The sequence below is a fragment of the Phascolarctos cinereus genome, unplaced genomic scaffold (assembly GCF_003287225.1).
Source record: "Phascolarctos cinereus isolate Bilbo 61053 unplaced genomic scaffold, phaCin_HiC Scaffold_2;HRSCAF=192, whole genome shotgun sequence".
In the NCBI taxonomy this organism is placed as follows: Eukaryota; Metazoa; Chordata; class Mammalia; order Diprotodontia; family Phascolarctidae; genus Phascolarctos; species Phascolarctos cinereus.
The window spans coordinates 55,074,104-55,087,866 of NW_027555625.1; the positions used below are offsets into that span (position 1 = coordinate 55,074,104).

Consider the following 13,763-nt stretch of genomic DNA (forward strand, 5'->3'; position numbering starts at 1 on the left):
TGTTGCAGTCAGTTTAATCCTCTGGCTCACATTTAATGGCCGGCTCCAGAGAGATTTTTGTTAAAATGCTGAAACCTAATTTTTGTTTAACAATTTTCAATTTTGAGGCCAGTGTCAAATTAGTGGGCCTTCCAAAGTCAGGCCTTGGTAATTGGGCAGGCGAAAGCCTCACACACACACTCAGGATATTCAATACATTTTGTTATACTGGGTACAAAAAACCTAGTCAGAAACCCCTGATTTATGATTTTCCTCAGGTTTCCTGTTACTTTAAACCACTAACATTCTAAGGCCCCACCCTTCACTCCTGGCCAGCACAGCTGCTACCAACCGTCTCCTCTCCATATCGCCAAACCTCCTCACTTATATAATGGTAGGAAAGAAGTAATCGATTACCCAGGGTTTTACCTCCTTAGTCATTTCATTATTTCTTCTGTTTGTGCTTAAGGGCTTTGCCTTGCTTTCTGTGCCTCATAACTCGGTGTCTATGACATTCAGCAATTATGTGGAGAATTCATTTACTAAAGGCAGCCAATTTATCTGGAAAATCCAGGACCCTAAATATTCCTTTTTGACTCCCACAGTCAGAGTGATTGCCACAGCTTAGAGTCAGGAAGAATCATCTTCCTGAATCTAAATCCGGCCTTAGACACTTACTAGTTGTATGACCCTGGGTAAGTCACTTAATCCTGTTTGCCTCAGTTTCCTCAACTGTAAAATTAGCTGGAGGAGAATATGTCAAACCCCTCTAGTATCTCTGCCAAGAAAACCCCAATGGAGTCATAGAGAATCAGATATGACTGAAAATGACTGACTGAGCTATGGAGTCAGGAAGACCTGAGTTCAGATCTGGTCTCAGGCGTTTATTATCAGTGTGATTCCAGGGTAGTCAGTTAATAAATGGGTTGAATTTGTTGAATCATTTTCTTTATACAGTTTGGGAAACTGAGACCCTGGAAGGAAAAAAATAACTTCTCCCAGGTCATACAGGATGCAAGTAACAGACATAGCTTATGAAGCCAGTTATTCTGCTAAGAAATACAAAATTTTAATTTTCCTTTGCCTTTATGTTTGACCGACAGTTCATTCATCTATAAATGGAGATAGTAGAGAAACTGAGGTTTTGCCCCAGGTCACTGATTTCCAAGGGGTGGGGTGTGGTATGACATTTTTCCTTCCACAGGGAATTGCCTTTCCCGCATCTCTCTTCACCTTGATCTGTACTGGTCCATTGGAAGTGTAAGGAAGCCCTTTCTCCTGGCCTGAATCCTTAGGAACCTATCACTGTACTGTCAGGTCTGGCCAACAGGGGCCATAGTCTGGACCCTGGGAGTCCTCTGGCTTGTTTTGGTTTGATTGAATCTGCAGCTGGACTGCCTTCTTCAATGCTCCCCTCCCTGGCCAACTGCCCCAGGTACAAGAATTCCTAGTTACTACTCTGGCCACAGCTATTCTGGAATCTTGGAATCCCAGACTGTTAGAGATTAAGAGGTGCTTAGAGATCATTCCATTCCTTATTCTTAGAGCCCCAGTGCTTAGCAGCAGGTGCTTAATAGATGCCGATTGATTCACTGACCCCATTTTGACCACTTCATTCCACACAAGAGCAAACTAAGACTCAGGAAGAAGTGACTTGCCCAAAGATAGAGTGAGTTAGTAACAGGGCTGGGTTCTTGCGGGCAGAGACTCTGTCACATCAGTGTCTCCCCCAGTTACCACTTTGGTGCATTACACCTAAATAAATGATTGCTGGGTGTTAGAACAATCTATGTAGATCATCTAATTCACCTCTGTTTTAGAGATGAGGAAACTGAGTCCTGGAGAGCTGGAGGCAGTAGGGAGCAGAGCCAGGATCTGAAGGTCTGGGGTCAAAGGGAGGTCTCCGTCCATTCCAGACAGGGTAAGTATTAGGCCAAGCTGCAATTTAGTGCAGGTTCACTAATGATGATTCAGTGCATTGTTGCTAGCATAGATTTTTCTCCCCGGCCAGGGAATAAACACAGCTCTTTGCAGAAGGCAGACAGGAAATGGTAACAGGTGACATGTGGCAGGGTTGATAAACTGGGGATTCTGTGCAGTCCCAGTTTGGGCTCCAAGAGAAGCCTTTGGGATTCATGAGAATGTAATTACAGAAGGCTGGGAGCCTGACTGAGGTCCTGGGTGGAGCACTAAGAGACAGCCTCGCTCTCACAGACACAGGCCACTCACAGATGGGCTCTCTCTAAATGAGTTCATCAGATGTTCACAGCACGGAGCCCAGAGGTCTTGCTCTCCAAAGGGGCCCTGGTTCCCTGATTGATGGGGGCCTGCAGGGAGCTTGCAGGTGAGCAGGGCTAACGGCAAACCAGATTCTGCCTACTCTTGGATCTGGGTGGGCTCACTTGGGGTGGACGGTGGGTAAAAGCAGCAGCCAATCAGTGCTTTCTTGGTTGGTTGGCGGGGGGCTGGGGAAGGAGGAGACCTTTTGTTCAGCCTGGGAGACTCGGACACAAGTGGCTAATTTTGTCCCCGATGTGCTAATGAAGGGCACTCCCATTTGGGCAAGTGAAAGAGGAGACCTCCCTGGGAAACATTGGTCTGGAATCCCTCAATGTAAGTAGGTGACAATTTATGATATGCATAAGCATTTGTAAGCCTAAAATAAAAATATCTTGTGTTTTTATAATGCCTCCCTCCCAAACAGCTCAAAGTACTTTGCAGACATTACTTGGGCAGGGTCTACCCAGTGTTGGCCAAATTGGATGGGGATGGAAAAATTTGGTCCATCCACTTCCCCCCCACAGCCATGGGAGCGGCATGCCTGGGATGGGGCCAACATTTTTTTGGGCCCCCTTAGAAATGTGGCATGGCCAAAGACTTGGGCTAAATGGGTTCAGCTCTACCAGAGAGATGTCTAGCCATAGCTTCCACCCATCTACAATAGACCCAAAGGAAATTGGAGAAGGGGAATTGTGGGTGGGACTGAAGAAATTTACTGTCTAAGGTGGAATTCTGGAGGGCCATCCTAAATTGGTGATTCTAAAGCTTATCCAGACCTGGCTAACGTGGAGCTGGGCCGGAAGATGGCTAATAGGACTTAGACCGTGTCTGCACAAAACAAACAAAACCACTTGAAAGAGATGTGGGCAGATCATGTGACCCCTTGGAGCTTTAGTTCCTCATCTGTAAAATGGGGATAATAATGTTTACTACCTACCTGGTCGTGATGTTGTGAAAGAAGTGCTTTGTATACTGTAAATCACTATATACATGGAATCATTATTATTATTAAAATAAGTTATTAGTATCTGGGACTGTCTCAACAGTAGGAGCTGATTTGATTAATTGAGCAGAAATCAGCTAAAACGTCTGTCTGACCTAGAGGTTATTTCATGGCCACTGCTATCCAGGACGTCATTGCTCTTACCTCTTATATGGGAAGCTTCAGTCAAACTGAGATGTAGGAAAGACCTTAGCTTAAAAAGGCCAAGGTCTCCCACTGTATCTGGGGCCATCTCCAGTTGTCCTGATCTATGTCTTGTCACTAGACCCAGATGGCTCTGGAGGAGAAAGTGAGGGTGGTGACTTTGCACACCCCAATCCAAATCATTTGCATGCCATGGCATCACCTTCTTGATGTCATGTTCCTCTTCCAGAACTAAGGACGAACAGCAATATGGAAAGATAATTATCAGCAAAACAATGGCAATGCTTGTATTTTGTACTTTTAATAATAATAATATCTTTGTTGATAATATCATAATATACCTTTATGTAATAAAATATTGTAACTATTTCTTGCTGTACGTTTAACAATAGTAACCAGTTTATGTTTAATGGAGTTTTTAAATTAATTCATTTTGATTTATCAACAATCACTTCCATAAGCTTTTGAGTTTTAAAATTTTCTCCCCCTCCCTCCCTCCCCACCTCCCCCCCCCAAACAGCATGCAATCTGATACAGGCTATTCATATACATTCCTATTAAACATATTTTCACATTAGTGATGTTGAAAGTAAGAATTAGAACCAATAGGAGAAACCACCAGAAAGAGGAAACAAAACACAACAGAAGAAAAAATAAAGCGAATAGTGTGCTTCGATCAGCATTCAAACTCCATAGTTCTTTCTTTGGATGTGGATAGCATTTTCCATCATGAGGCTTTTGGAGATGTCTTAGATCCTTCTATTACTGAGAAGGGTTCAGTCTATCAATTTAGTCATTGTACAACATGGCTGTTACTGTGTACAACGTTCTCCTGGTTCTGCTCGCTTCACTCAGCATCAGACCATACAAGTCTTTCCAGGTTTTTCTGAAGTCTGCCTGCTCATCATTTCTTATAGCACAATAGTATTCCATTACATTCATATACCACAACTTGCTCAGCCATTCCCCAATGGATGGGCATCCTCTCAATTTCCAATTCTTGGCCAACACAAAAAGAGCTGCTATAAATATTTTTCTACATGTGGGTCCTTTTCCCATTTGTATGATCTCTTTGGGATACAGCCCTAGAAGTGCTATTGCTGGGTCAAAGGGTGTGCACATTTTTATAACCCTTTGGGCATAGTTCCAAATTGTTCTCCAAAATGGTTAGATCATTTCACAACTCCACCAACAATGCATTAGTGTTCCAATTTTCCCCACATCTTCTCCAACATTTATCATTTTCCTGTTTTGTTATGTTGACCAATCTGATAGGTGTGATATGGTACCTCAGAGTTGTTTTGATTCTCATTTCTCTAATCAATAGTGATTTAGAGCACTTTTTCATATGACTATAGATGGCTTTAATTTCTTCATCTGAGAACTGCCTGTTCATATCCTTTGACCAATTATCAATTGGGGAATGACTTGTATTCTTATAAATTTGACTTAATTCTCTATATATTTTAGAAATATAAAGTTACTATAGACATTATAAGATATTTAGGAGTCTACCTACCGAAACAAACCCAGGAATTATATGAACACAATTACAAAACACTTTTCACACAAATAAAGTTGGATCTAAATAATTAGAAAAACATCAGTTGCTCATGGGTAGGCCAAGCTAATATAATAAAAATGACAATTCTACCTAAGCTAATTTACTTATTCAGTGCCGTACCAATCAAACAACCAAAATTAGGAAACAGTAACTTTTGTAGAGGAATTGTGTCTGGGAAGATGTTAGCCCTTCCCTCTTTTGTCTTGGTCAAACCTTATCTGGGGTATGGTGTTTAATCTTGAGTAATGAATTTTAGGAAGGTCATTGACAAACTGGAACGTATCAGGGGCATTTAGGCTCAATAACTATGACATTCTGGTAAATTTGGCAAGAGAAATTTTATTCTGGCTGTGTGACTTTGAGTCGATCACTTCTCAGTTTCCTTCTATGTAAAATAGATGGAGTAGACAGTTTCTAAGGTTCTCTCTAGCCCTAATGTCCTATTTACAAAGCACACAGGGAGGTTAGGTGACTGACCACAGTCACAGAGCTTGGTAGAGCCTGAGCTAAAGTGAACATTCAGCTCTCCTCATTCCCATTCCAGAGTTCTAACCATCCAGTTGTCTCACCCATCATAAAAAATTCTGGTTGAAAAATGCCACACAAAATATATCCATCTGAGTTTTTTTTTTAATAAATAACCTGAATACTACTGTACACTGAAATGCAGAGTTCCTGCGTACCCACAATTCAAAGCCCCACTTGTGCGGGTTGTTGATTTTTGGTTAGTAATGAACTGATTCACTGTGCCTAGACATCACAGCTCATATGCTGGGTAGATCAATCACACATCTGAAAGTTGGTGACGGAAGGGGGGCAAACATGAAATGACAGTATGGGTCATTTACGTAAGGAAACAAGAATGTATAATGGATGAAGGGATTGGGCCCCTCTATTGCTTCTTGGGGAAAAGGTGGTTTTTGGATGGACCTCCTTGGCTTCTGGAATTCTTTCCTAAAGGAATTAAACCTCTAGGGACATGCTGGCTGGCATTTGCTTGAAAAGTAGAATTCTAAATGGACCCAACACGTCACAGACCTGGCTACATGTATAAACATGTGGCGGGGAAATCTTTTACTCTTATGATTTGCAAGTATACACAATCCCGACTCTGCTCTTTGGCTTTGGGCAAAACATTTCACTGCCTGGGCCTTATTTTCCTTTCCTATGATGTGATGGGGTTGGATTAGACAATTTTTAAGATTCCTTTCACCCTGAAAATCCCATAACCCTATGATCTAGGAACCATATGTGATAGGGAGCCTGATGCAGTAGAAAGAATGTGTGCCAGAAGACCTGGATTGAAATCCCAGATCAATCACTTGCCAGTTGTATGTGACCTTGGTCATCAGTCATTTCATCTTTCTGAATTTCAATTTCTTTGTCTTTATAATGAGGACTATAATATCCTACTCACCTCAAATGAAAACTATCCTATCAATGGAAACTGCTGAATGTGAGAGATGACACCATGATACTATACTGGTTGATTTCCATTGGCCTATTGGTCAGTTCCCCTGCCCCACCACACTCCTCACCTATGGGGGCCACTGCTGGACATCCCCTGAGGGTTCCCCAAGCCCTGCTTATGGGAATGACTGAATAGTTGTGTAATTGATATTTCTTCTCTTTTCATCTCCCCTCTACTCCCTAGGGCAGCTAGGTGGCATGTATGGAGTGCCAGTCCTGGAGTCCAGAAGACTCATCTTAGACTACAAATCTGGCCTTAGATACTTACTAGCTCTGTGACCCTGGGCAAGTCATTTAACTCCGTTGGCCTCAGTTTCCTCATCTGTCAAATGAGCCAGAGAAGGAAATGGCAAAGCATTGCAGTATCTTTGCCAAGAAAACCACAAATGGTATCAGGAAGAATCAGATATGACTGATAAATGACTGAATAAGAATAAACCATTCTCTAGTTTTTGTAGATTGAAAAAAATGGGGGTTAGAAAATTGGGTCATGGCTTTTGAAAAGTTGCCAGTTCCTAGTCAACAATGTCATCTGATGTAGGGGATCAGTTGCCCCTACTCAAAGTCCCTTTTCTGTCCTGCTTGGTTGGTGAGGTGTTTTACTGGATTGCTTCTTTTTTGTCTAGAGGGTTAGATGCCCAAGTGATGGATAGGCTGTTTCCCCTAGAGCTGGGCTTTGATCTTACCCCTCAGGGCTTCCTCTTCTTGTGAGTGTTTCTACACCATTGTCCTACATCCTTTCCCCTTTCTCAAATCAGAATTCAGCTTCAGGCTCTAAAAGTACAAGTAATGAACCCTTATCTTCCTACCTTCTTCTGCCTATAGCTGCCAAATCTGCAATTATTGTTGGGTTTTTGTGTGTGTGTGTGTGTGTGTACATCTGCCTCTTCTTTCTCCTGCTCTCCATCTCTGTCTCTATCTCTGTCTTTGTCTCTGTCAGGGACATCTAGGCAGCATAGTGGATAGAGTACTGAGCATCTCTAGTAGGAAGAACTGAGTTCAAATCTGGCTTTAGATGTTTATTAGCTGTGTGACCCTGGGCAATTCAGTTGACCTCAGTTTCCTTAAGTATAAAATGAAGAATAATAGCACCTACTTCCTAGGGTTGTTGTGAGGATCAAATGAGATATTTGTCATGCAATTAGTACAGTGCCTGGCATACAGTAGGTAGTTAATAAATGCTTGTTTCTCTCCCTCTTTCCTTCCTTGCCCTTCCTTCTCTCTCTTTGACTCATGAGCAGTCACAATATAGTATTCAAAAATCTCTCCTCCACCCCGAGTCACCACCATACTCCATCCCAAATAGCTGCTCTAGGGGATGAATAGAATTGGAAAACGGTAACTTTTGTAGAGGAATTGTGTCTGGGGAGATGTAAGCCCTCCTTTCTTTTGTCTTAGTCAAACCTCATCTGGGTTATGGTGTTTAACCTTGAGTAATGAATTTTAGGAACCACATTGATAAACTGGAACCTATCAGGGGCAGAAGAGTGATGGTAACATTCTAATGAAGGAAAAAAAAAAACCCACATATTGGAGAGTGATAGCCAGGAGGGTTTGGTTCTTTCAATTTTTTTTTTTTATTATTTCAGAGCTGGAGTAGGAAAGGGAAGGAGGAGAGCAATCACGTAGCATTGTGTCAAGATGTCCATGAAGAAAGAGAGGCATGTCCAAGCCCACTGCAGGAGGTGAGGACTAGAGCAGAGGAGCATGGGAACATGAAGATGCAAATGTTAGCTTCTCTGACCCTTCAACAACTCTGGGACAGAGCAACAACAGGCATTATTTCCATTTTCTCAAAGATGAGGGAAATGAGGAGGCTCAGGCACGTTAAGTGACTTGCCTATGGTCACACAGCTAGAAAGTGTTAGAAGTAAAGTTCGAACCCAGGTTTTTTCTAACTTTAGAATCTGTACTCCATTCACTCTCCACCAAGCTGTCTCATTATCATAGTCAAGGATTAGTTCTTTCAAAGGTCTCCCCCTATTTTTTTTTTATCAGCATATTTCCTACTTGCAGCTCTCTTGTAGGATGAAAAAAGTTGGGAAACACTGGGTACTATTTAGGAGGTTGGTCCTATAGCATAGCCTTAGCCTTGGCTTAACAGGTATCTTTGGACCATTTTCTTTGGTCTTAAGCTATATAAAAGTGATGCCCAAATAAATGCCTGACCAAACAAGGCAGGAACTTGGTCAATTCTGCATTTCCAAAGCACTTACAAACAGCTGGTTGTTTCTGGGAGATCAGGTAGGACAAACACCTGGCTGGTTTCTTTCACCTTCTCATCTGGTGGCTCTGGTCTCCCACAGGCACAGCCTGAGAAGGCTTTGCAGTATTATTTCTCTGAAATGGTTCGTGTTGATGGTAATGTATATCCACTCTGCAATGGCGGGCAGGGGCTCACAAAAGATAAACAATTCCCCCAGAAATGGCGCCTTTCATTCTGGGTGTGAGCTGGGCCTGCTGATGGAAAGTCAGGCTTCTTACACACTGTTGGGTACGAGGAGGGTAAAATAAACTTGTCAAACTGAGGAAAGTAATTTCATTAAAGCCGCATTAGCCTCCTAATATAATCAGTAGATCAAAGTGCTTCTTCCTGTCTGAGGGTGAAGAAATTGGCAACAGAATAAAGCTTTTGCTGTTAAAAGAGCATCAAAGATGATGTAATCTGGGCACCTTGGAATTAAAAAAATATTAGTTCATTATCTCATGGACGGCTGACTAAAAGGTATTAGGTATTGCCTCCTCCCCTTTTTCAACAGTTCTCTCCCTTCTCTCACTACCCACACTGGCCCATAGTTCACTGCAATGTGATGTATCAGGGAAAGGGAAAAAGCATTTATATAGCCCCTACTATGTGCTAGGTATTCTGTTAAGCACTTTACAATTATTAGCCCATTTAATAATAATAACAAAGCTGATGTTTATATAGCCTCTACTATGTGCCAACCACTCTGCTAAGCTCTTTACAATTATTATCTCATTTAGTAATGATATAATAATAATAATAATAATAGTAATAGCTAACATTTATAAAGCCCTTACTATGTGGCAGGCATTGTGCTAAGCATTTTACAGTTATGATCTCATTTGTGCCTTGCAACAATCCTATGAGGTCTATTACTACCCCCATTTTACAGATGAGGGAACTGAGGCAAAGAGATTAAATGACTTGCCTGAGTTCACAATCCTATTAAGTGTCTGAGGCCAAATTTGAACTCAAGTCTTCTTGACTCCAGGCCTGGAGCTCTAGCCACTATACCACCAGTTGCCTATTAGGACTGGAAAGTGCCTCAGGTGAGAAGAATAATCCACATTTCACATTTATTAGAGGCTCTCAAAACCATGTTTAATAAGTGAGATGCTATTAATGTTTTCCTGTCAAGACTGGGCACCTTTGATTGAAAACAATTCTTTGTGCTTATATGAACTGATGCAGGGCAAAGCAAGCAGAACCAGCTGAGCAATACACAATTTAAATAGAAAGAACAATATCAAAAAGAAATTGAGCACGGCATCATTATAATGGCCAAACTTGTCCCCAGTGAAGAGGTAAGAAAGTGCACTGTGTGTTTTAGGTAGAGGTGGGGGGCTGTGGATACAGAATAACATATACACCATCAGACTCAGTTGCTCTGTTGGTTAATTTTATTGAACTGTTTCCCCCCCTTTTTCCTTTCTTTCTTTCTTTCTTTCTTTCTTTCTTTCTTTCTTTCTTTCTTTCTTTCTTTCTTTCTTTCTTTCTTTCTTTCTTTCTTTCTTTCTTTCTTTCTTTCTTTCTTTCTTTCTTTCTTTCTTTCTTTCTTTCTTTCTTTCTTCTGGATAGGGGAAGGTGGAGAATCTTTAGGATCATAGATCTAGAGATGGAAAGGATCTTGGAGAATGCCCAGTCTAATACAAACTAGGAAAGAGAGAGCTAATGAGTGCTGGGGGGATATAATCAAAAAATAAGGGAAATGATGTAAAGACGAGTAACGTCAACTTTTGAAAAATGACCTTCTTCCCATCTCTTCTCTTCTCCCTCCAACCCATCTTCCCTAGTGCAGGTCACAGTCATCTCGTCTCTGGCGACTGTCTAACTCATCAGTATGATTGGGACACTATTTGTATCTGTGGTTCCACATTCTCTCCCTGGGAAAGTTCAGATGTCTTTGTGTGGCCTTCCCACATCTGGTGCCACTTCACCTTTGCAGCTCTATCTGCCATTGCTACCTCCATACATCCTAGACTCTAGCCAAATGTGTCTGCTCCATCTTCCCAATGCGCCGTAGACCTTCCTGTCTCTGTGTCTTTCTGCACACTATTCCCTGTTCCTGGAATGTCTGCCTTCCCTCCCTCCCTTTGCCTGCCCTTTTTAAAAAAAAGCATCCTAACTCAAATGTCACCTTCTCCACGAAGTCTGCCCTGATTCCCCGTGGTTATGACCACCAACCAGCCTTGAACTTCACATAGTAGAGTGTATGTTGTTCTTCATTTCTCTGGTGCTTGTGTAATATTGTGTTTTAAAGAATTTAGGAGTTGGAAGGGACCTAAGAGTTCAATTAGTTCAACCTTCTTTTTTGTATGAGAGAAATGAGTGCATATGATGAGCTGGTCATTTAGTGTCTTATCTCCCTACTAGATATTTACCTCCTACCTAAACTTTGTATTCCCTGTCACCAACTTCAGAACTTAGCATAGTGCTCAACACACAGTAGATGCTTCATAAATGTTTATCAAATAAATAAACAACTACTAGCTCAGATGGGGAAGCAGAGAGAAAAAAAGGAAGGAGGAGAAAACTTGGAAATAAAAATAATAATATAATAATATTAGAATTTAAGCTCCTTGAGGGCAGGAACTGTCTTTTTTATGGCTGTATTTGTATTACCAGTGTTTAGCACAGTACTTGGCACATGGTAAGTGCTTAATAAATGTTTGTTGACTAATATATGTCATTGTTATATATTCTTATTATGGTATATACACTTATGCTTTCCACATTGGGACTTCCCCATTGCAGTTTCAATACATTGAGGGTTGGCATGAGAAATTAAATAGGAATTTTTTTTTTACATCCTAACACTTTTGTTTTATTCAAATCACCTCTAGACAATCAATAAGTATTTATTGATCTCTAATGTTCCAGGCATAAACCATTTACTTCGGTACAGCACTAAATATTCTGGTGAGTAAATAGAAGAATGCAATCTTTCCATAAAAATATGATGTAGTCTACATTTCATATTGACTTTATATAGACCTTGTTTTAGCTGCTTACATTAGGAAAAACAAATTTGGTACTTTTTGGGGGGATACAAAGTTCCCTTACCACTCAAGAGAGTAGTAAAATGTCAAAACATGAGATCAAACTTTTTGATGTATCAGTAACATTCTCTTCATCGCAAAAAAAAAGACAAGTCCCTATGAATGTACATTTTTCTCACTTTCTGTAATGCTAGTGGTGATATATACTGTGTCATCTTAATTACTATCATGTAATTGAAGCAGTAATTAGGAATGGTACAATAAAGATTACAAATTGGCTATTTAACATGAATCAATCCTATGGGAGTATATATTATCCTAGTTATCTCCATTAAATGGGAATTTTGGGGGAGTTTTGTGGAAGCCACAGACAACATGTGAGAAAACATTTAGAAACTCAGAAATTCAGAAAATATATGTATAGTATTGTAAACACCCCATAAAAGAAAAAGAAAAAAAATTTAGACTCCTCTCATAGGAAGGGAAGGCAAAAAAATTTTACCAGGATTTTCCAGTTTTCAGGGGCACTGTGTTCTTAACCCTCTCGATGTGAAAGTAATAACTGTATGATTATATGGATTTTATACATATATATGTATAATATACATATACATGTATGCCATAATAATAAAATTTTTGTGCCACTTTAGTCTTTATAAAGCAATCTCATCCCAACAACCCTGTGAAGTAACTTAAGCATGATTATTTTCCCACTTTACAGAGGAAACTGAGATTCAGAGAAATTCAAGGGACTGGCTAGGAAGTCATAGAATCACAGAATCTTGGGAGGGATCTCAGGGTTTGTCTGGTTCAGTCTGTATCTGTATAAAAATAACCTCTCTACACTCTCCCTGAAGACCTCTGGTGAGGAGGAAACCATTACCTCCTGAGGCAGTCCATCTCACTTTTGATTGTCCTGATTGTTAGGAAGTTTTCCTGTAAGTCAATCAGAAATCTGCCACTCTGAAGCATCTACCCGTTCCTTCAACTTCTGCCCTGTGGGCTAGGTGGAACAAATTTAATCCCTTTTCCATGTGACAGTCTTCCAAATACCTGAAGTCAGCTATTATTTGTCTTTCTCTCTCCCCATTCAGCTTTATCTTTTTCTTCTCTAGGCTACATATCCCCAGTTCCTTCTGGATATGACAGGTCCTCCAGACTTAACCAGGAACCTCAACCTGGACTTTCTGACTTCAAGACGCAAGTTCTTTCTGCAGTGGAGTATCTGAAAGGGAGAAGACAAACCTGGAGAATTTCTGTTCTGTGAGATGGAAGCAGCTAAGGAACATATGGAAATGTCTTGCAGTTTTTTCCCCCAGACATTGGACCGGGAATCAGGGCACCTGAGTCCTAGTTTCAATTCTCTCACCACAGGCATACCTCAGAGATACTGTGGGTTCAGTTCCAGAGCACTGCAATAAAGCAAATATTTCAATAAATTGAGTCACATGAATTTTCTGGTTTCCCAATGTATATAAAAGTTATGCTTACGCTATACTGTAGTCATTATCTAAAAAATGTCCACACCTTGATTAAAAATTACTAACCATCATCTCAGCCTTCAGTGAGTCATAATATTTTTGCTGGTGGAGGGTCTGGCCTCAGTGCTGATGGCTGCTGACTGATCAGGATGGTTGCTGAAGGTTAGGGTAGCTGTGGCAATTTCTTAAAATAAGACAACAACGAAATTTGCCACATCTATTGACTCTTCCTTTCACTTGAACATTTAAAAGCCGTTGTAGGGTTATTAGTTGATCAAATTTCAATATTATTGTTTCTCATGGTATAGGGAGGCCTGAGGATAGAAAGATGGGGAAATGGAAGCTCAGTGGAGCAGTCAGAACATACACCATTTATTGATTAAGTCTGCCATCTTACACAGGCATGGTTTATGGCACCCCAAAACAATTGCAATCATAATATCAAAGATCACTGATCACAGATCACTGTAACAGATATCATAATAATGAAAAAGTTTGAAACATTCCAAAATTACCAAAATGTGACACAGAGACACAATGTGAGCACATGCTATTGGAAAAATGGTGTCTATAGACTTGCTTAATGCAAGGTTGCCTC

General features: G+C 40.7%; 1 long non-coding RNA gene across 1 annotated transcript; it reads left to right on the top strand.

Annotated features, from left to right (window-relative positions):
* Window positions 1-2,058: 2,058 nt before the first annotated feature.
* Window positions 2,059-13,123, top strand: LOC144455588 (uncharacterized). Its single transcript, XR_013484301.1, has 2 exons — window positions 2,059-2,323; window positions 12,800-13,123. It is a non-coding gene; the product is annotated as an uncharacterized LOC144455588 (long non-coding RNA).
* Window positions 13,124-13,763: the final 640 nt, after the last annotated feature.